Source organism: Bison bison, unplaced genomic scaffold (assembly GCF_000754665.1).
Source record: "Bison bison bison isolate TAMUID 2011002044 unplaced genomic scaffold, Bison_UMD1.0 scf7180017864476, whole genome shotgun sequence".
NCBI lineage: Eukaryota > Metazoa > Chordata > Mammalia > Artiodactyla > Bovidae > Bison > Bison bison.
This window is the reverse complement of record NW_011495037.1, coordinates 1644-26826: the sequence shown is the minus strand read 5'-3', so window position 1 is coordinate 26826 and position 25183 is coordinate 1644.

Below are 25183 nucleotides of genomic sequence, written 5' to 3'. Positions count from 1 at the left end.
TGAAAGGAGAAAAAAAAACAGCTATAATTCTGTAACCAGAGAAATCATCCTTCAGAAGGAGAAAGAAAGACTTTCTCAGACCACCAAACACCAAAGGAATCTGTTGTCAGTAGATCTTGCAAAAATGTTAGAATTTCTTTAGAGAGAAGGAAAATGATACAGGTCAGAAACTTGAATGTCCATAAAGAACATAAAAAGCACTAGAGAAGGAATACGTGAAGGTAAATTTTTAATACTGGGTTCTTTTTCTTATTCTTAATTGATATAACAGATAATAGTTTGATTAAATTAATAATGGCAACAATGTATTTGGTGATTGTAGATTATGGATAATTGAAATAACAACAGCAATGATATAAGACAAGAGGAAAGAATTACAATACTTTGTTATAAGAAACTTGTACCACCCAGTGAAGCCATACAGAGGCAAGTCTGAGAGGTATTGTGGGTTTAGTTCCAGATCACTGCAATAAAATAAGTATCACAGAAAAGCAAGTCACAAAAGTTTTTCATTTCCCATAGAAAAGTTATGCTCTCTCTACACTGTAACCTGTTTAGTATGCAATAGCATTGTGTTTATAAAACAACATATATACCTTAATTTAAAAATACTTCATTGTTAAAACATGCTAACCATCATCTGAGACTTTAATGCTTCATAGTAGTAACATAAAAGATCACTGATCACAGACCACCATAACAAATATAATAATAATAAAGCTTGAAATATTGTGAGAATTATAAAAATGTGAGACATAGACATAAAGTGAGCAAATGCTGTTCGAAAAATGGCACCAATAGACTTGCTTGACACAGGATTGTCACAAATCTTCACTTTGTAAAACATGCAGTACAAGTGACATCCACTAAAGCAAAGCACAATAAAACAAGGCATGCCTGTGCTGTTATGTGAAGGTGGACCTGGATTAGTTGCAAATGTCCACTACAAACTCTAGGACAACCACCAGGAAAAAAAGAAGTATAATTGATATGCTAAGAAAGGAAAGAAAGCAAAATTACATAAAATGCTCAAATAAAAACAAAAAAGGTGAAAGGGGCAAAAGACAAAAATGAGAAAGAATAAGAGCAATGAGCAGAAAACAACAAATATGGTAGATATTAATCTGACTATATTAGTAATCACTCTAAACGTCAACAGTCTAATAGACCAATTCAAGCACTGCTGCTGCTAAGTCGCTTCAGTCGTGTCCGACTCTGTGCAACGCCATAGACGGCAGCCCACCAGGCTCCCCGTCCCTGGGATTCTCCAGGCAAGAACACTGGAGTGCGTTACCATTTCCTTCTCCAATGCATGAAAGTGAAAAGTGAAAGTGAAGTCGCTCAGTCGTGTCCGACTCTTAGTGACCCCATGGACTGCAGCCTACCAGGCTCCTCCGTCCATGGGATTTTCCAGGCAAGAGTACTAGAGTGGGGTGCCATCGCCTTCTCCGACAGAGTAGTGTTTTCATTTGCATTTAGTTCACATATTATTAACTAAATGAATGAATAAGTCATAATGAATGAAATGAATGAATTAGAATCATTCGAGTGAATCAAAAACCAATACTAAACTATATGCTGTTCACAAAAAAACCCACTTTAAAAATAAAGACACATGTGAATTGAAGTAAGAAGATGGTGAAAGATATATCATGGCAATACTAATCAAAAGAAACCTGGAGTATCTGTATTAATTTCAAACAGAGTAGATTTCAGAGCAAGGAAAATTAGCAGGAATAAAAACAGGATTATTATATAATGATAAAGGGGTCAATTTTGAATCAATAATCTGGTAAAAATGGAAAGATAAATAGATAAACTCACTATTATAGGTGGAGACTGACATTTTGCTACTAGTAACTGTAAGTTCCAATAGGCAGTAATTACTAAGGATATAGTTGAACTGAACAGTATAATCAACTGGCTGGATTTAATTGACATTTATAGAATACTTTGCTCATTAACAGCAGAATACATATTCTTCTCAAGATCACATAGTCACTAAGATAGACCACATTCTGGACCATTAAACAGACCTTAAAAATATAAAAAAATAGAAATCATACTATGTATGCTTATAGAACACTGAAAATTAAACCAGAAACCAATATCAGAAAGATAGCTGGAAAGTTTTAATACTTGGAGATTAAACAACATTCAAAACTTCACAAAGGTCCTAGGACAAGTCTCAGGAGAAATTAAAAAATATCTGAACTAAATGCAAATGAAAACACTAATAGAAATCTGTAGGATGAAGTGAAAGTAGTGTTTAGAAGGAAATTTACAGCACTGAATGCTTATATTAGCAAAGAATAAAGATATTAAAAAACTATCTAAGCCCTCACCCTTGTTTAGTCACTACGCCATTTCTAACTATTTTGTGACCCCCATGGACTACAGCGTGCCAGGCTATTCTCTCCATGGGATTTTCCAGGCAAGAATACTGGGGTGGGTTTCCATTTCCTTCTCCAGAAGATCTTCCCAACTCAGGGATCAAACCCATATCTCTCACTTGGCAGGCAAATTCTTTACCATTGAGCCATAAATGGAAAGCCCATAAATATTTATAAAAGCTTTACTAAGAATTGCTAAAACTCAGAAGCAACCAACATGCCTTTAATAAATGGGTAGATAAATTTTGGTATGTCTAGACAATGGAGCATTATTCAACGCTAAAAAAATAAAAGAACTATAAAGTCATTAAAAGACATGGAGGAGCCTCAAATGCATACTGCTAAATGAAAAAAGCCAATCTTAAAAGGCCACATATTGTATGATTCCAACTATATAACATTCAAGAAAACAATAGACAAAACTGTGAATACAGTAAAAAAAAAAAAAAATTAATGGTTGGCGTAGGGTTTGGCGTAGGAAGGGAGGGATAAACAGGTGGAGCATGGGGAATTTTTAGGGCAGTCAAACTACTCTGTATGATACTGTAAATACCATAAAGGTAGATACTTGTCATTCCACATTTTTCCACACTCAGAGAATGCATAACACCAAGATGAGCTTTTTTGTAAATTGTGAACTTGGTTTGATAATGATGGGTCAACGAAGGTTCATCGCCTGTAACAAAGATACCATACTGATGCTGGATGTTGATGGAGGGGAAGGCTACGTGTGAGGAGGTGAGCGGGTATATGGGAATTCTTTCTGCTCAACTGTGCTGTGCATCTAAAACTACTCTAAAAAATGAAGCCTCTTAAATATTAAAACATGCTTCTATATCACAACTGTCATAGTATAATGTTAAAAACGTACAATATTATGTATAGCATGACCTCAACTGAGTGAAAGGCACTGTATTAAGCAGTAGGAAAGAGTGATGAACAGAATAGATTACGGTCCCTACAGCCAAAGCGCTCACAGTCTGGTGAGAAAGACAATCATCAAAACAAAATGCCAAAATCATCAAAATAAATATATGGTTGCAAACTCTAACAACCATTTTCAAGAAATGTCCCAGGAGCCCACAAGGGAGCCGAATTTAGACAGGAAATGGGCGTAGCATGGTACTAAAGGCCAGGCGATGTGACTTTGAGGAAGTGACATTAAGACTGGACCTAAAAGAGGAGCAGGGACTAACCCTGTGAAGAGATGGATGAAAGAATACATGTGAGGATATTGTCCCCAGCATGGCGTTGGTGCCCGTCACCGGAGAAAGATAACTGTGGCAAGCACGTGCAATGGAGTGCTACCCCGTACTAGAATGGATAAGCTAGGCTGGCAAAACAGCAACAGAAATGGTCCCCAAAACAATGTTGGGAAGGGACAAGAAGCGCAATGAGATTTATTATGCAATACCATTAATGAAACGTAAAAACATACACTCACAGAAAGCACAATATATCAGAGATGGGCATATCTCTAAACACATACTTAACAAAATGGCTACTTTTGTGGGAAAGGGAAAAGGGAGAGAAAGCATGGGATCTGAAGAGAAAAAAATAATAAAACTAAAAAAGATGGAATGAACTGCAGAGTATGACAAACTCAATTTTGCGGCTGAAGGACAAAAAAAGAAAAGATGACACTGGAAAGGGAATTTGCTGGTAGAGGAAACATCATATTCCAAAGCACCAAGACAGAAAAGTTCTGGCTTTCTGAGGAGCCCAAACGCAAGAGTTATGTGGTATCTGGAGCAACGAGAAGGGGAGGAAGACGTGGCTAAAATACAGTTAAGAGCAAAGCACAGGCCAGACTAGCGTGTCCTCAAGAGGATGGGGAACACGTGTACGCCCGTGGCGGATTCATGTTGATATGTGGCAGAACCAATACAATATTGTAAAGTAATTAGCCTCCAATTAAAATAAATAAATATAAATTAAAATAAAAAAAGAGACTCCACCAGGGGCTTTGGATCCCATCCTAGTTACAGAGTCTTGAGAAGTGAAAAGCCAATGAATAGAAAATTTAAAACCACTAGGAAAGAGTTACTTAACATTGATTACATCTGGATGAAATTCTCTTTGGTGGTCTTATAAAAAATGTACCTGTGTTTTAAAAATACTTTTAAAACAAATACTTCTATAGAAAGAAAAGTAGGTTATACTGAAAAGACACTTTTCTAAAGTGTTCAAAACTAGCATTTTTGTAGGTTCAAGGAACAGAATTACAATTATGCTTTAGGAGATATCAACTATTCCATAGTATAATAACATATTGTAAATGTGTCTGCAAGAACTAATATTGCCCTTAAAGGGTGTAGTGGATTCATTTAATGCTGGTTCCTTTAAAGCATTTATTACTTTTTGTATTTGTTATTAAAATATTCTTTCATTATTCTAATGAGAAAATCCCCATAAAACAGAGAGAATGAAATGAAAATCCACAGTCTAACAAAATTACTTTCTAAAACCAAGAATTAATACAGATAAAAGAGCTATCATCTTGAATAAATATGAAAGATATAAAGAAACAGAGGAAGAGGCCATAATCATTGAGCAGCCCTTAAATGCACTGAAATAAATACGGTTTATTACTCCTAACTCGTGACACAGGTAGGCCTGAGGCATTACATTCCACTCCTCCTTATCTTCTCATGCATATATGGCCCTTTCATAAAAGCCAAATGGCCATTAGACGATGCATTCTCACAAGAGACAAAGGCTTATACAATTTCGGTCTGAAATAGCAATTTTAAATTAATGCTACTAATTTATTTATACATGTCTGTGACGGATTCACTCCGCTACGAAGCAATGCTAAATACGGCAAAAGGCATCATCAAACCTGGTGCTCTGTGACAACCTAGAGGAGTGGGATGGTATGGGAGGTGGGAGGGAGATTCAAGAGGGAGGGGACATATGCATGAAAGTGAAAATAGCTCAGTCGTGTCCGGCTCTTTGCGACCCATGGACTATACAGTCCATGGACTATATAGTCCTTGGAATTCTCCAGGCCAGAATACTGGAGTGGGTAGCCTTTTCCTTCTCCAGTAGATCTTCCCAACCTAGGTATCGAAAGCAGGTCTCCCGCATTGCAGGCGGATTCTTTACCAGCTGAGCCATAAGGGAAGCCCAGGAATACTGGAGTGGGTAGCCTATCCCTTCTCCAGGGGATCTTTCTGACCCAGGGATCAAACCAGGGTCTTCTGCATTGCAGGCAGATTCTTTACCAACTCAGCTATCATGGCTGATTCATGTTGATGTATGGCAGAAAGCAACACAACATTGTAAAGCAATTATCCACTAAAATTTTTAAAAAGAAATTAAATAATCCTAACGATAAAAAAAGATGGAACAGAATGAAACATTTAAGTGTTCAAAGGCCTATAGGTCTTTTAGCTTATTCCCCATCTTATTAATAGGCTTTCTCTCTGCATCCAGACCAATCTTCAAAACTTTTTGAAGAAAAAGCCTTTCTTTATCTGGAGAAGACCTCTTTAATGAAAACTATGGGGGAATACTCCAGGAGAAATCAGCACACAAGAGGAATATTCTATATACAGCGCTTGTATCACCAACTGGAGGAAAGCAGTTTCAGAGAATTGAATCTATAAACTCTGAGACCAACATTAATATTATTCAGGTTTTAATAAACAAGCCTGGGACAGGTTTGATGGGAATTTATAAGCCAGAGAAATACCCACAGAGCCACTTGAGCTGTTGTCCTGCTTTGGAATCCCCCATCCCCACCTACTGGAAAATCCTCGCATAGGGGAAACCCCTCGTCCTCCACCAGCCCTATTCAGTGTCTCTTCTTCTCTTCTTTCTCCCCTGCATTCAAGCACTCCTACGGCACCCACATGTCAGATTTTTTTTATATTTATGGAAAATCTTTCCAAAAAATGGCAAGATTTCCAAAGTACCTGGTGAGCAGAAAGGAGAGACCTTGCTGAACCAAAAGATAGAGGAGTTCCAGGCCCAAGGGTGCTCTAGGGAAAGGCACAGGGTGAAAGGGAACAGAAAGAAAACAGGCGTGCACAGAGATGGTCCAGAGATGACGTCAGCATCTTTAAGGTCATAGGCAATAGGTACGGCCCACTTGGCTTATTAAAAGAAATCAATAATATATTCCTTGTAGTCTATGAAATGTGAGACTGTCCTTTCCTTTCTTACAGTGCTTCAACCCATGGAAAGATTTAGAACTTAGATTTATGCACTTCCATTAGAAAAATCTGCCTACAAACTGAGGGAAAAGATTGGAAAGGTAAAACTATAACCTTTAGAAAGCAGCTCCTGGACATGATTTGAAACATTCCTGGTGATTCTCCTCCCTTCGTGATGTGAAACCATTTAATACACAAGTCTAGAAAAGTTCTTATTTGGGTGTTATTTTTCATCCTGTAACAGCAATATAAAATGCTACAACATTTAAAAAATTTAGTTCAAATAGTCACTGATATTCCAGATATTCATATTTGGCAGAAATTTTAAAAAATAAGCTAGATGGGACAGAAAGTCAGAGGAGAAGCCCAAAAAGACATCAATTAATTCTTTCAAATGTTTAAAGAAGAATTAATACCAATTCTCCACAAACACTTCTGAAAAAGAAAAGAGGAGGGGATATTTCCTAACTCATTCCATTAGCTAGTATTTACTTGACATTAAAATCAGACATCACGAGAGAAAATACTATAGACTGATATCTATTATGAATATGGATGCAAGAATTCTGACCCTCCACCCCAATTCTGGCAAACCAAACCTAGCAATATATAAAAAGAATTAGACAACAAGACCAAGTGGGCTTTATCCTAGGAACACAAGGTTGGTTTAACATTAAAAAATCAATTAATGTAATATACCATATTGACAGAATAAAACACAAAATAACATGATTATTTCATTAGACATAGACAAAGTATATGACAAAACTCTAACACCCGTTCATGACAAAAACACTCACAAAACTAAGAATGTAAGGGACCTTCCCTCAATCTGAAAAAGGCCTTCTAATCTATGAAAAACTCTCAGCTAACATTACGCTTAGTGGTAAAAGACTGGATACACCCCCTTTAAGATCAGGAACAAGTCAAGAATGTCCACTCTTACCACTTCTATTCAACATTGTACTAGACATTCTAGAACAGCAATCAGACAAAAACTGAAGTAAAAGGCATTCATACTGGGAAGAAGTGAAACTATCTCTATTTGCAGATGACATGATCTCATATACAGACAATCCTAAGGAACCTTCTAAAAAATATTAGACCTAATAAACAAACTCGGCAAGGTGACAGGATCCAAGATCAATATACACAAATCAATTGTACCCTTGTAATGAACAATCTGAAAATGAAGTTAAAAACATAATGTCATTTAAATTAGCATCAAAGAGAATAAAATATTTAGGAATAAACTTAAGAAAAGAAGTGCAAAACATATACTCTGAAAAGTACAAAACATGGCTGAAAGAAATTAAATATGTACATATAATGTTCATGGATCAGAAGACTTTATCGTCTTAAGATAGGAAACAACTCCCCAAAGTGATCTTCAATGCAATATCTATCAGAAATTCCAGTTAGGTTCTTTGTAGATACTGACAAAACTGACCCTATAATCCACGGGATTTCAAGGGACTCCTTGGAGAAGGAAATGGCAACCCACTCCAGTACTCTTGCCTGGAAAATTCCATGGATAGAGGAGCCTAGTGGACTACAGCCCATGGGGTTGCAAAGAGTCAGACATGACTGAGCAACTTCACTTTCCTTCTTTTCTTTTCAAGGGTGAAACGATCTTGAAAAAGAGGAACAAAGCTGTGGACTAAAACTTTGCAATTTGAAAACTTACCACCAAGCAAGGATAATCAAGACAAAATGGTACTGAAGTAAGGATAGACAGAGAGATCAACGGCACAGAAGTAGAGGGCTCAGAAATAAACCCATATGGTCCACTGATTTTTCAACAAGGGCACCAAAAGCATACAGTGGAGGAAATAACAATCTTTCAAGAAATGGTGCTGGGACAGCTGCAGAACCACATGCATAAGAATGAGATATCTTATACCATGGCATAAAAATTACTTCAAGATAGATGAAGAATCTAAATGTAAGAACTAAAACTATGTAACTTAGAAGAAAGTGTTAGTCGCTCAGCTATGTCCAACTCTGTGACCCTGTGGACTATAGCCCACCAGGCTCCTCTATCCCTGGGATTTTCCAGGCAAAAATACTGGAGTGGGTTGCCATTTCTTCCGCCAGGAGATCTTCCAGACACAGAGATCGAACCTGTCTCCAATGTCTCCTGCATCAGCAGGCAGATTCTTTACCATTGTACCGCCTGAGAAGCCTCACTTAGAAGAAAACTTAGTGGTAAATCTGTATGAACTTAAATCTGTTAATAGATTCTTAGATATGAATCAAACACATAAGCAACAACATATAAACTGGACTTGATTAAAAACTGTGTTTCCAAGTACACCATCAATGAAGTGAAAAGAATGAATGAAAATATTTGCAAATAGAGTTTTTAATAAGAGACTTATATCTAGAATACATTAAGAACTTTTCCAGTTTAATAATAAAAAAACAACACAACTACAATATGGGATAAAGATATGAATAGACATTTTTTCCAAAGTACACAAATTGCCAATGAGCACATGAAAAAATGTACATTATCACTGGCCATTAGGGAAACACAAATAAAATCCACAATGAGACACCACTTCACACCTAGTAGAATTGCCTAGAATCAAAAAGTCAGAAAAGTGCTGATGAGAATATAAAAGAAATTGGAATACTTACACACTCCTGTAAATGTAAAGTGGTGAGGACACTTTGGCATCTACTCAAATGATTAAATGGAGTTATCACAGGATCTAGCAATTCTACTCCTAGAAATAAACTCAAAAGAACTAAAAAATATGTACATGTAAAAACTTGTACATGAATCTTCACAGCAGCTTTATTCCTAATAGCCAAAAATGTGTGTGTGCACGTGCACACTTAGTCGCTCAGTCGTTTCCAACTCTTTGAGACCCCATGGATTGTAGCCCGCCAGGCTCCTCTGTCCATGGATTCTCCAGGCAAGAGTATTGGAGTGGGTTGCCATGCCCTCCTCCAGGGGATCTTCCCAACCCAGGGATGGAACCCAGGTCTCCTGCATTGCAGGTGGATTCTTTACCAACTGAGCCACCAGGGAAGTGCATGAGTACTTGAGTGGGCAGCCTATTCTGTCTCCAGGGGATCTTGGCTGAGCTACCAGGGAAGCCAAAAGATGGGGACAACCCAAATGTCTATCAACTGAGAAATGGGTTAGAAAAATGTGGTCTCTTCATACAATGGAATATTACTGAGCCATTAAAGGAATGAAGTATTGATACATGTGAGTTACTACTCAATGAAGTTATTAGTTAAACAAAAGATCAGTGAACTGAAATACACACAGTTTGACAAATGTTCACTGTCAGCATGATTCAAGGGGATGAAGTGGACCAGTGGGAAAGAATGAAGAATTCAGTCACAATCAGGGAGGTAGCTGTAATCAAAGCCCAAAAACTGAATAAAAAATTGCAAAAGAAGCAGGCAAGGAAAGCACACGAAATTGAGACATAGAGGTGAGAATTAACTGAATCTAAAGAAGGTGGCCTCCAAATCTCGTTATCAGAACAACTAGAAGAAAAGGCCTGGCATGTCCCTCTGCAGTGTGGGTAGATCTAGTGATCAGATGAACACAGGCTTTCCGCCCTGTGTGTGACTCAGTGAACAGCTGGATGGCTGCTTCAGACCGCCTTGGAGCAGAGAACCCTCGCCAAGCAGGCTGCATGTATGAATACTAACTAGGCTCAAAAGTTTACAGAAATAATGCCATATAACAATCCTTTTCTACTAGTTGTTTTACAAGTAAAGTTTAGGATTAATCTATTCTTTTTTAATCAGAGTTGTGATTTCATGCTAAGAGATGTTAAATCATTTGATTAAATTTGTAAAACAGTGTTAGGGTGTTTAAGTGAGTTTGATCTGCTGTAAGTTTAGTTTATTAGATAAATAAGAGTCGTTGAAGGGTTTGAGAAGTTTGGCTTGTTGGCATTGTAAACGTTTCTTGTCAGGCATTTCAAAGACTTAAAAAGAAAAATGAATACATTAAATTATAATAGAACTTAAAACAGTGAAAGCAATTTAATTATCCAAGTTTGTAAATGAGAACAACTGTTTAAGAATACAGTTGTATCAACTTGAATTAATCAACCATTAATGAAAGTATCAGTAAAGCTATTTTTAATTTAACTATATTTATCAGTAGTACATTGAGATTTATAAGTTGAGCTTAAATTCTTAAGGGAGACTAGGTTTTAAATATATAATGTTAAGTAGATTTATCAAAAATTTACAACCTAAGTAACATATACTCTTATGTAAAAAAGGCCCCAGACTTTAGTGAAAATACTAATCTTTACATTAATTTCTTTAAACAACTAAATGATGCTTTTAAATACAGAGAGTAAAGCTAGCAGAATTCCTTCATTCTGGAGTGCCTACTAGGGTTCTAAGCACTGGAGACACAGTAGAAACTGGAAGGAATTAAGTCTTGGTCTGCATGGACCTTACATTCCAGTCAGAGAGATAGGTAATAACAAATACTTATATTTCTAAAAATATATTTATATCGAACGTTTAACAGTGGAAGGCAGAATGGTTTGGAGCATGGATTCTGAAGTCAGACAGCCAAGCTCAAACGCTGGCTCCTTAACAGCTATCTGATCTCTGAAAGTGACTGAGCCTCTTGGTGTCTCAGTTCCCTCATTTGTAAACTGGGGGAATGATAATATTGTTACCCTACAGGATATTAAGAAGTTCAAAGAATTAATACCTGCAAAGCACTTAGAACACTGCCTGGCATGCAGAAACTACTATGACTTTCATGACAGAAGAATGTCAGGGAACAAGAGGCAAACAGCAGAGTAAGGGGCAGATAGTGCCGGGTCTGGGGAGGGAGTGGGGACAGCTATCAATGTGTTGTCAGAACCCACTTCCCTGAAGAGGGGATGACTGATCCTGGGGCTGAGTGTGGTGAGGAAGAGTGTGTGCAAAAGTGAGGAGGGTGTTCAGGGCAGAGGGAAGTGCACAGGCCTTGAGGCAGGGGCAGATGTGAGGAGTGTGAGGAAGAGGAGGAGGAAGCCAGTGTGGAGAAACAGCCAGAAAGAAAAGCCTTTGGATGTATTCAAAGTAGATGTCCATCAGCAGATGAATGGATAAGAAAGCTGTGGTACATATACACAATGGAGTACTACTCAGCCATTAAAAAGAATACTTTTGAATCAGTTCTAATGAGGTGGATGAAACTGGAGCCTATTATACAGAGTGAAGTAAGCCAGAAGGAAAAACACCAATACAGTATACTAATGCATATATATGGAATTTAGAAAGATGGTAACAATAACCCTGTATACAAGACAGCAAAAGAGACACTGATGTATAGAACAGTCTTTTGGACTCTGTGGGAAAGGGAGAGGGTGGGATGATTTGGGAGAATGGCATTGAAATATGTATAATATCATATACGAAACGAGTCGCCAGTCCAGGTTCAATGCACGATACTGGATGCTTGGGGCTGGTGCACTGGGATGACCCTGGGGGATGGTATGGGGAGGGAGGAGGGAGGAGGGTTCAGGATGGGGAACACGTGTATACCTGTGGCAGATTCATTTTGATATATGGCAAAACCAATAAAATATTGTAAAGTTAAATAAAATAAAATTTAAAAAAGAAAAAAACACAAAGTATAATGGAAAGTTCCTGGAGGGTTTATATGATCGGATCTGCATTTTAAAGGATCTCTGGGTGCCGGGTGGGGACCTGCCATAGGTGCAGTGTGGCCAGAGGGAGCCCAGACAGGAGGCGATGATGCGAGTCAATCTTTTTCTTATTTAATTTTTAATTGAAGTATAGTTGATTAATAATATTATGTTAGTTTTAAGCGTACAATAAAGTGATTTGGTGTGACTCATTCTTTACAACCTATTTCCCCTTTAATAATGAGAAATAGGGGTGACTTGGACCACAGCAATAGCTGGTAGATACTGGAAAGTGAATTAATGCTGGATGATATTTTGAAGGTAGAGCCAACAGGATTTGCAGGTGAGATGCTTTGGACAGTTGCGAGCCTTATTACTCAAATTGTGGTCCTTGGACGAACAGCATCAGTATCACCCGGAAGCCTGCAAGAAACACAGAATCTCAGGCCCCAGCTCAGACCTATTTTTTTTTAATTTAATTTAATTTAATTTTTAACTTTACAATATTGTATTGGTTTTGCCATATATCAACATGAGTCCGCCACAGGTATACACGTGTTCCCCATCCTGAACCCTCCTCCCTCCTCCCTCCCCGTACCATATTGAATCTAACTTGTGTTTTAACAAGATCCCCAGGCAACTTCTCCAAATAGTAAAGCTTGAGAAGCACTAGTCTAGGCAGTGCCATGGGAGTGGGTAGATGGAGTGGGACAGAGGACAAAGACAGCAAGCTCAAGGATCCAGGCATCCAGGGTGAGGGATGTGCTGTCTATGCAGGTATTGACAGCTTAGGGAATGACGACTACCATGTAGCGGAGAGAAAGTCAGCAAATCTTCAGTGTGCTCAGGGCAGTGGCCAAGAGGAAAGGAAAGAGCTGCAACCAGAAGGGGCATCTAAAGCAGATACTACAACACTGTTTACAATAGCTAAGACATGGAAACAACCTAAATCATCGACAGAGGAATGAATAAAGACGATGTGGTACGTTTGTGCAATGAACTATTAGTCAGTAAAAAGAATGAAATAATGCCATTTGCAGCAACATGGATGGACCTAGAGATTGTCATACTGAGTGAAGAAAGTCAGAGGAGAAAGATCATACGACATTCCTTTTATAAGGAATTTAAAAAGAAATGATACATTTGTATCATCTTACAAAACAGACTCAAAGACTTAGAGAAAGAACTTACGGTATACACTGTTATATTTAAAGTGGATAACCAACAAGGACCTACTGCATGGAACTCTGCTCAATGTTATGTGGCAGCCTGGATGGGAGGGGAGTTTGGGGGAGAATGGATACACATATGTGTACAGCTGAGTCCCTCCACTGTTCATTTGAAACTAACACAACATTGTTAATTGGCTATACACCAAAACAAAAGAAAAAGTTGAAAAAAGAAAAAAAGCAGGTGCTTCTACGAAGCAGGGTCTTCTAAGAAGTCTTCTGAGAAGCAAGGAGAGGGAAACATTGGTCTGAGAGCAGAAACCAGGACAAGGACCCCAGCAGCTCCTCCGCTGAGAAGATAATTGAGGTTGTGAGTGAAAGCTACCTGAGAGAGCTACAAGAAGAGCAGGGTCCTCAGAGGCAGCCGCTTAGGTTACCAAATGTGACACTAACACAGCATCTGACCCGCAGCTGTCAAAGCGCCAGAAGCATCAAAGTGGGGCAGGTTTTGTTTCTTTGGGTTCTCCTGACAATGCAAACACACCTTGAAATATCTGCACCTCTAAGCATGAGATGCTTCAAAAACATGCCGAAGTTTATTTAAATAATTTGCTTCTGGATAGGAGATAGTAACATATGCATACAACTTCAAAAGCACTGATAAAAGTCTTTTTAAGTTCCGAAATGAAGAGATCTAAACTCTGCACATAGTAAGTCTTTAAAAGATTTTATTTTATTAATAATAGACCGTTACGTAACATTTAAAAATATTAACTTTTTGAATCCTCATAACAGTAAGTAGTTAGTAAGTGGGGACCATTCTACCCCTCTTTACAGATGCGTAAATTGAGACCCAGAGGTTTGGGTACATCCCACAAGCTCTCACAGTTGACAGACAGCAGAGCTGGCGTTCCGATCCAGGCCATGGAGCTCCAGGCTCTGCGCTGTCATCTCTGTGTTGCTTCTCTTCAACTCAATATAGGAAAATTTCTTTGGGAAAAAAAAAAAAAAATTACAGACTCACTGGATATAAGAAACCTTCAGCAAATTATGTTTATTTTCAAGGCAGACTTATCCTAAGTTCCTTCCAGACAGATAAGAAATCAATCCTATATTTAAAGAGCCTTTGGGAGGCCATGCATTATTTCCGCTGATAACTGACTCCAATGTCAGATGCCTCTGACTGCCACGGTCCTCTTCTCCCACTTAACCTGAAACACTGCTGCTACAATGCAAGCACATCTCCCCTTGGCAGCTCTCCTAAGACCAGCCTGCTAGGCTCTGAAATTTTAAATCCATTCCATTTCAGGGCCCCCCCCGCTTCTCGCCCTTTTTCCCTTGCACATCCTCGAAGTTTCCCCTGCTGAATCATTACATTCATTATTCAGTCCAAAATGCCCTAACTATGATTGCCCTGCAAATCCGCTCTTAACTTGGGGCATGAGAAGCCAGGGACATTGAAGGTGTTGTGACCAAGTGTCCTTATGTGACTTGAGCGGAGATTACCCCGGTGGAGAGGCTGGGAGGACAAGCACGTGTCACCAAGGAGATGTGCTGCTCTTGGGTCTCACTCTCAGTAAACACAACCCAGAGGTCTGGCTACACACACAGGGGACCCGAAACTGCAGTGCCTTTGTTACAAATCACCTCTGCCTCCTCTTGTGTCATTAGCTAGTGACAACAAGAGGAGGCAGTTGTCACATGAATTCAATGATAAGAATGCACTACTATCTATAAAGTAAACAGCACAGTACTGGACAGCACAGGGAGCTATATTCAATATCCTGGAAAATCTACTGTGGAAAAGAATATAAAAAAGAAAAAAGTGAATCACTTTGTGGTACACAACATTGTGATTCAACTATACTTCAATTTAAAAGAAAGAACTGAGTATCTCCTATGTTTGGGGGCTTTAAGTGTCTCAAAGGCTGAGAACCAATGAATGAGCAGAAGAAAGCAAATATGTGCAATGATCTGCCTAGTAGCTTTAACTTATGCCAATGACATAGGCTGAAAAAGTGTACAGAAGGGCCTTAAACTTACAGTCTAGCATCTTTTAAGGAGAAAGCAATGGCACCCCACTCCAGTGTTCTTGCCTGGGGAATCCCAGGGACGGGGCAGACTGGTGGGCTGCCGTCTATTGGGTCGCACAGAGTCGGACATGACTGAAGCGACTTAGCAGCAGCAGCAGCAGCATCTTTTAAAAACCCTGAAATGCCTTTCAAAAATCCATCTTGGCTATCATAGAAATATGTAACATGAATTTAGCAGTTGCACCGTTGTAAGACGCTTATCTGTGCATGGTAACAACCCGCTGACAAACACTGGGAGCTTCTTTTCCCTGGTTCCCCGCCGACCACTCTGCTGCCTCCATCAGCATTTGGCTAAACTTGATGAATCTAAAAGAATAAGCCCAAGTCCTTAAATAAAGGCCGCACTGTTGACCCGCCCGCCCCCCGCCCCGCCAGCTCACATTCCCAAAGCACCGTGGTCTTCGGGATCAGTCAGAGGGGTTCAACCAAAGACAGAGCACCTCAGTTTCCTGAGTTACAGACTGTGCAGCTACATCCTAAGGATAAACTGCATCTCTCAACCTTGTTTTTCCTATCACTCCCCACTCCCTGCCAATACACCAAGAAGCCTTTATTAACCTAAACACCCACATGATATTGTGATACCACAGGCTACTATAGATCCGATTTTGTACTTCATATATATTTAAATTTTATACATATAGAGCAAAATTTATTCATCCCCCAAAGAACCGATGCTTGCCCCTCTTGAAGATGCCATCACCCTTCTTGAGGGTGTATGGGATAATGATATCTACTTTCCAGTGCTGTTCAATAAAGAGTTCATGAGCATGACTGAGCTCCAGGCACAGTTGAGATCTTTCTTCTATGGCGCTGATGTCTTAGTGGTTAATCTGTGTATGTGCACATTTCCCTGAGAACAAGGGAAGTATTTATTCTTTATCATAATGCAACCCTGTACCACGCGTTGCTAGACTGGACTAAATAATGTAAATGGTGCAAAAAAAGTTCATCACCGTCCTGTGGACCCATCTCTAAAGCCCTACCAACAGCCTCCAAACTGCCACAGAGCACAAAGCACAGAATTGGGGCTGGGAGGGACTGAACTGGTTAATGTGCCCATGAGCAAATCAGATCTCTTTTCAATGTGGATGTGTGTTTTTTTTAACCGCAGTTCTCCACTGAAGGAGGCCCTCAATGGAGCTAGAAGCATATTTAGGTATTGATAAGCTGTATGTCCGGCTAAAATCCTTATGAAAATGAATACATCCTTTTGAATTTGTGAAACTTTCAGAAAGGAAAAGCAAAATATACTATTCAACTGTGCCTTAATATAAGTCGAGATAATTTAAAAAAACCCTCCTTTATGTTATTTCATGCAAAAATGTTATACAATTTAGAAGTGGCTATGAAACAAGCTTTATTCATTTTTCTATTTCTTCTACTATCTGAATTTTTCAGTGAAGCTATGGAATCAAATCACAGAATCGCTTTTAAAGAGACGACAGCTTACATATAGCCATGTAGTCATTTCATGGGCGTACCTGAAGGGACCTGGCCCTTTATTATTTGTCCTGTAAATCAAAGTTCAGGGTTAGTTTTTCTTGACTGAGGATAATAAGAAAATCCTTGTTTCCCAGTTATTTTTAGGGGAAAACAAAAACATTATTAGCTAATTTTTACAGAAGGAGCAGACTGAAGACTCACCCTCAGAGCACAGCGAGTCCTTCCCTCCCTACGTGAAGCAAAGCACAACTCTGCGCCGAGGAGTAGACAGAACTGCGCCCCCGCACATGCCCGTTAAAGGGAAAACACCCCCAGCCCTGGAATTTGTCTCTTGGAGCTGCTGACGGTGTGCGAGCAGCAGGGGTAGGAGGAGGATGAGAAAGGCTTGGCCGGGCCAGGTGGCCCAGGGACACCGGGGGACCAGCTTCCCCCCCTCTCACGGCTCCGAAGGGGAGGGTCAACCCTGCACCAGGCCACACTTGTGCCCCAGTTCAGCTGTCCCTTCCAATACTCTTGAAAATAAGTGTTTTACCACCTGCTTTTCTTCTCTGCCGTCTCAGCTGCAAGTCGAGGTGACCTCAAGCAGACATCGCGTGCGCAGCAGCCAGAAACGAGGCCGAATCTGAAAGGGCCGCAAAGGAGAGGGTTTCCACACCGGCTCCTTCTCCTTGCTTCCTGCCCCACCAACTCATCTCTGGGGCAGGCTCTCGTCCCTAAGGCTAGGTACCCGGCCCCGGCTTTGTTTAACTTTCTCTCAGTGTGTGTCATAACCTTAAATTCTGTGAGGGCTGGGAGAGGAGCTAGGGGTGTGACATCTGCCTCCCCTTCTTACTCAGAAACAAAAGAGCTTCTCATCCTTCAAACTGTTGTCCGACACAGTCTCCTGATTTGTCAGCTATTTATGGAGCAGTCTCAACGTGCCGAGCACTGGGTTAGGCCAGTGTTTCACTCAGAGAGGAGTCAATAGATTGTAAGGAACGTGTCACTGTCCTCAATCTGGTGCTGGAAGAGAGGCTGGCGTGCCACCGGCTGGCATATGTGGCTGACGGGCAGACAACTGAAGCAATGCGTGAAAGAGAATGACTGCCCGAGCGAGCTGGCAGTCCAACCCCAAGAGCCAGAGTAGTATCACCCCAGGTAGAAAGTGAGGAGTGATGCTTGAGAAGGTTAGAGACGAAAATGTTCTAGAGGCTTTGAAGAGAAAACACAATGCATCTTAAAATCTGTATCTAAATGGTATTTCACTATAACTGTTTAATTAAAATACTCTAACCATCATCAAAAAGAAATAACCCTCTATCTGTATCAAGTAAATTCTGTTGCTATGAACCAAGATGTCAGCATGAGTCTTTCTTTTTGCTCTAGTAGGATTCACTTTTCACTTTCATGCATTGGAGAAGGAAATGGCAACCCACTCCAGTGTTCTTGCCTGGAGAATCCCAGGGACAGGGGAGCCTGGTGGGCTGCCATCTATAGGGTCCCACAGAGTCGGACACGACTGAAGCGACTTAGCAGCAGCAGCAGGATTCAGTAGAGGGTGGGGAAAGATGTCATCAGGAAACTCAGGTTTAGCTAGCCAGTAAAGGTGCTAAGACTGTTTCATCACATTTTGATATATTTACAAAAAGAATAAGTTCGTCCAATGAAAGGCTTTTCTTTTTCAGAGTTGGCCAGGGCATCCTCTGATGTCTCAAGGATAGCTTGATGACCCTTTGGTTGACAGGATTCAAGAATTAAGTTGATAGCTGGCAAGGTAACTTTGAAAGTCCCTCTCACCCCTAAAGTTTCAAAATTCTGTGACTCTGACAGATGTGTGCATTTGGGGATTGTTGGTAGAAGTCACTCAGAACTAAGAAGGCAGGACCCTTCAGACACCCATAAGAAACAGGGCATATGAGTTCCAAACTGAATGTCCTAAAGGATTATCATGTGAATCTGAGATTATAATATTTTGAGATACATACAGTGTTTGTAATACAACAGTTAAGCTTCTTATTCATACCTGGGCCTTGTGGAGAACAGATTAAGTTATCTTTCATTTACTGAATTTAGATTATTGTCCTTTCTGCACCAAATCTGCTTTCCATATATGGTTTTAACTTCCATTTCACAGAAACCAGAGGTTATCTGATGAAAATTCCCTTAATTTTACTTTCTTTGAGCCTTAACTACTTTCCTCCGTTCCCTTCCTCCCATCTCTTTAGATGAAGACCAAGCTGGTCTTAACCACCCTATTCTCTTCTTTCAGTATCTTTTTGGTACCTCCAAAAGAAATCCCTTCATTGCCCCATATTCAAGTCTCTTCTTCCATATTCAGTGTATCTTTAAATTCCCACAACACTCACCACTTCACACAAGTTAGAATCTCAGATTACTCTCCAAGCCTTCTCCCTGACCCCCACACATCACTGGGTACCACTCTCTCAGGACTTGGCACAGGAAAGGAGACAGCCTCTTAGTCTGGGCCCCTCCCTTCTGGCCTAGATCAGATCCTATGATAGGCTCTTGTATGGTTTTCCTGTCCCTAGAGCCCATTACAATAGGCTGCCAAGGTTTTCCTTCTGAAGCACAGAGAGCATGTGTATTACTCAGATAACCTAAAGCCTGTCGTGCCCTCTCCAGTTCTCTAGCAGAGTTTCTCAAAGTGCAAGACGTAGGCAGTGACACAGGCCAAAGATTCAGGAGGCATTTGACAATGAATTACACTAGCACAGAGACTCGGGATTAAAAAATATCATTTTAATCATTTATTGTCATTTGAATCTTCTTGTGAACTTTTTGATGTGTTTAAGAAAAAGCATCAGTTAGAGTCAGCAGGTCAAGATCAGGCCTTAGACATCTGCCAGTCTCTTTTTAACAAGCCTATAGGTTCAGCTCAGAGCAGAAGTGAAGGAAGATTGTCAAAGGAGAATTTAATAACTCTGTTGGGTTTTCTGGATTTATTTAGAGCAAGTAATATGGGTTTACTATTGACCATAGTGATAGTACATTTCCTTTTAAAGTAAAGGTATTCAAGAAAAAAAAGCCAATTTAGTAAAGGTTCTCAAAAAAAAAAAAAAAAAACCACAGGTGTTAATAACACAAGCATTGCAAAGGAAGTCTAAGAGAACAGAGCCATAAATGAAAATCCAGACTCATTTTCCCGTGCATCAGCCCCAGTCTAACTAAATCTCCAACCACAGCCCTTCTTTATAAAGTCTCTGCTCTGTGACCACACCTGCTGTTGCCCTGGTCCATACCCGTATTTATGCTGTTCTTTCTGTCTGTACTAGTCTTCCTCACTTTTGGACCTTTTGAAATTCTATTTATTTTGAAGTCCTGACTCAGATCTTTTCTTCTCTGAGGAGTCTTCCCCAAGCATTTAAATTCTGATTTATGATCGATCTGCTTGTCCTTTGGCTATGGTGCTTATTTTATTCTCTCTCTTGTTAGAGTGTGTTCACACAGTTACCCTACTATACTGTAAATTCCTAGAGGGCAAAGACAATGCCTTTCTTTTAAAATATATATTTCTGCCCCCAGTACAGATATTGAGAATGACAATATATAAAAGTAAATATGTATGTATGTGTGTATATATATATATATGCAAATGAAATGAGTAGGAATTTTTGATCTTATCTCATTGTCTGCTCCAGAAGCCACAGGTAGCATTTTTTTATCTTAATAAATAACTTGAGAAATAAATCTTAACATAAATTAGAGCAACTTGAGCTTACTGAGTAGAAAACAACTTATGAAGCACTTCCTAAGTCCCTGAGGAGAAGAGATTTCTATTAGTCTCCTCATTTAACATGTATGATTTTGTCTTTTTTGGCCTGTGAGTTTTTTGGGATTTTTGGTGGGGGATGAGTAGGTGGGGAGCTGTGTTCCAATCTAATTAAGTCATAGGACATGAAGAACAAAACTTAAATATTAGAATTAACCACTTATCCTTTTATGCAACAACTATTGACTGATGGCTGGCATGCCTCCAGGTACCAGGCACATGGAAAATCAAAGCCACCATGCTGCCCTGGTGGAGCCAAGCTGGGATCATTCACACCACACTCCGTGCAAACAGGGGTATGAGCCTCGCTGCCCTGCCTCAGGTGACTTGCAGCTGACAGTTACTAGACTTACTGGACCTCAGCTTCTTGTGCTAGGTACTGGGGAGGTGTGCACTTATCTCTTTCAACTGTGTTTGCCACAGGGCATTATCCTGAGACAGGCTCTGGCCAGTCAACAATAATGAGCCCCATGATTATAAAATAATGGGCTCGGAGAATTAAGGACGCTAACAATTATCCAAGTGCTAATCATTTGTCTGGCAAGATGCCCATGGCCTTAGCAGAACTTGCTTTCTGGACGATTCCAATCAGCCCTGTGGCAGTCATCTACAGGTCTCTGACGACAGCCCACCCCATGAGGCTCACGACTGCTCAGGGAGAGGAGCCAAAGCCTGTGCCCGAAGGGGAGGATGGGGTCAGACTCAGTGACCTGGCCTCGTCACCACAGGCGCCACGATGGTGAGAAGGACTGGAGCTGATCGGTAAGGTACTGAAAAGATTGCACCCAAACGATCAATGTATATAATTTGATATAATAATGTAATACCATCAGTATTATTTTGGGAGTGTCCAGGCATTTCTAAAGTCCTTAAGAGACCAGCACACAGCCTATTTCTCTGCTTTATGGAAGACTAAGACACATCTGAACAATCCTTAATATGGAGATGCTGCCGGCAGCAGCACGAGCTCGCCATCTGACTGAGTCACCTGCCACTTTGTGCCTCGTGGTGATCTTAGAAAAGCCTCATTGGAAGAATGGGGCAGTTTTAGTAGACTACCAGTGACTACGCACTGATAATGAAAACCTGGGGAGCGGAAAGGCCGCTCAGACACTGTACTTCCTTTCAAAGCATACCAAGAAAGTTCGTTTCAATTTGAATAGAAGTGGGCACATTACAGATACTTCTTTTAAAATGTATTCTACCTTAACAAGACTTAACCCACATGTTGGCTTTTTTTTCTTTTCTTTTTGACAATTTCACCTAAATAGGCTGGTTCACTAGTAAGTAACCATAACTCAGGATTTCTTCCTTTCCAACAAAGAAGTCTATAAAAAGGCTATGTAATATATGCTTAAATCAAGAACATCCAAGGCTATGTGCAAAATAGATTGGAAAATGCTTAAGACAAATTACAGCTCTATTGGAAAGGTACAAAAATCTGCAGCATTCAAAAAATAAATTTGTTTGGAGAAAGAACCGTGTTTCAATTTTTAGTTACATCCCACCTATGTGTCTTCAGTATGAAAAAATGTGCCCATCAAAAACACTGGGTAAGGAAACGGAACATTATTTTTACCTAGGTTGAAAACTGCTATGAAAAGATAGTCCTCTGGGGCCAGATCAGGCCCAGCCAAAATGAGACATATCTAGAGCCACTCTGAAGGATCACATGGAATGAGGAGGTGGGAAGGGTGAAGCTGTGATGTGACACTAATGTGAAATTCTTATCAGGCTAAAATACCATTAGAGTTCTGGATCTCCTATAAAGCACGTTGTGTGAATATTTTCTTAATTTAATATAAAAATGTTATCAGAACCATGGTACTGTCTGAGAAAGCTGGTGCGTACTCAGTCACTTCAGTGGTGTCTGACTTTGTGGACTGTAGCCCTCCAGGCTCCTCTGTCCATGGGATTCTCCAGGCAAGAATACTGGAGTGGGTTGCCATGCCCTCCTCCAGGGGAGATCTTCCTAACCCAGGGATCGAACCTACATCTCCTGTGGCTCCTACACTGCAGCCAGATTTTTTACTGCTGAGCCACTGGGGAAGCTGGTATCTTTGCTAAATAACAGCTTCTTCCTTTACATTCTTCTGAGGAATGCACATGATGTTTAGGGAAAAAGCAGTCATGTTTAAGAGAAATAGCAAGCAAACTTCATGAGAGGTCTTAATTCATAAGAAAATCAAATGGGAAGGCCCATGTTAAGTAATATCAGCTGACTTGATAGAAATAGTCCTGCATATGGAAGCGGAGATAGGGCAAAGGCATAGTATGTTATGATGCTACTTCATTGCATAACAGCAATGAAGACCAGATGGCCCTTACAGGGGCCAGTAGTGAGCAGCATGGAAGCCTGTTGCACCCACAGCCCAGTCTACACACTGAGGAACAGGGCTGCAAGGAGACTGTAGATGATTTTCTTAGGCAAAGGAAAGTCATTCTGCCAGTGACTACCTTTTAACAGCTTCAACTCTCAATCCATCTCATGATCTGTTCCTCCACAACATCTAGATCAGATTTTTTAATGACTCAGTGTTTCTACTGATGTTACCCAAGGTCAGTAAAGTCAAAACCCAGGAGAGCAGACTCCATGACAAATCAAAGGATTTCTTTCACATCTTGTTGAATTATCTTAAGGTGGACACCAGAGATGGGTTTATTTTTTCTTTAAAACATATATAAAAAAGACCTATGCTGGCATCTAGCTAGTACTAGTCAGTATAGCTTAGATCACTGACTAACATTTGGATGACATTTGTACCTAGTACTTGACCCAATACCAACGTTTGATCCTTTGTCACCAAAAATAGTTTATAGCTAGTCCTAAATACAGTATAAAGATTATCTGGAAAAAAACTCTCCTGATTTAAACTGTGTCAAATATAAATTCATTGCCTGAACCTCAAAGTAAAACTAGAAAAATCCTTTTAAATTGATAATATCACCTGTGCTTGAAACAAACTTGACAAAAATGATGTTTTCTTTAAGACTGGGAGTCAGCAGTACTCTGTGACAACCTAGAGGGGTGGGAGGGCACCAGAATGGAAGGGAGAATGAAAAGGGAGGGGACATACATGTACCATGACTGATTCACATTGTTTTATGGCAGAAACCAACACAACACTGCAAGGCAATTATTCTCCAATTAAAAACAAATTAATTTAAAAAACCAAAGCTACGGTTTTTGTAGTAGTCATGTATGGATATGAGAGTTAGACCATAAAGAAGGCTGAAGGTCAGAGAACTTATGCTTCTGAACTGTGGTGCTGGAGAAGACTCTTGAGAGTCCCTTGGACAGCAAGGAGATCAAAACAGTCAATCCTAAAGGAAATTAACCCTGAAAATTCATTGGAAGGACTGATGCTGAAGCTGAAGCGCCAATATTTTGGCCACCTGATGGGAAGAGCTAACTCATTGAAAAAGACCATGATGCTGGGAAACATTGAGGGCAGGAGGAAAAGGTGGCAACAGTGGATGAGATGGTTGGATGGCATCATCGATGCAATAACATGAGTTTGAGCAAACACCAGGACATAGTGAAAGACAGGGAAGCCTGGCATGCTGCAATCCATGGAGTCACAAAGAGTCGAACATGACTGAGTGACTAAACAACAACAAAAAAAAGGGGGTTGGTAGGCAGTACACTTGTTTTATAAAATGCTAGACAGTAACTGTTATAAGCTTTGCAAACCACATATGGTCTCTGTCATACAATACTCCCAAGTCAGTGATTTAAAAAGGTAAAAACTGTTCTTATTGTGGTTTGTTTGAAAACAAGCAGTGGGTCAAATCTGACTCATGGACCATAGTTTACAAAACCTTGCTTGAAATATCTCAGCACCCTGAGAATATGTCCATTTCCTCAACTCATCCTAATATATGACCCTATACAAAATGATCAATAAGAAGCAGCGATTAAGACAAAGACCAATCCAGACCAGTTCAGTCCCTCAGTCATGTCAGACTCTTTGTGATGCCACGGACTGCAGGACGCCAGGCTTCCCTGTCTATGACCAACTCCTGGAGATTACTCAAACTTATGTCCATTAAGTCAGTGAAGCCTTCCAAACATCTCATCCTCTGTCGTCCCCTTCTCCTCCTGCCTTCAATCTTCCCCAGCATCAGAGTCTTCTCCAGTGAGTCAGTTCTTCGCATCAGGTGGCTAAAGTATTGGAGTTTCAGCTTCAGCATCAGTCCTTCCAATGAATATTAAGGACGGATTTCCTTTAGGATGGACTGGTTGGATCTCTTTGCAGTCCAAAGGACTCTCAAGAGTCTTCTCCAACACCACAGTTTGAAAGCATCACTTCTTCGCCACTCAGCTTTCTTTTTTTTTTTTTTTAATATAAATTTATGTATTTTAATTAGAGGTTAATTATTTTACAATATTGTATTGGTTTTGCCATACATCAACATGAATCTGCCATGGGTGTACACATGTTCCCCATCCTGAACCCCCCTCCCACCTCCCTCCTTGTACCATCCCTCTCAGTCATCCCAGTTCACCAGCCCCAAGC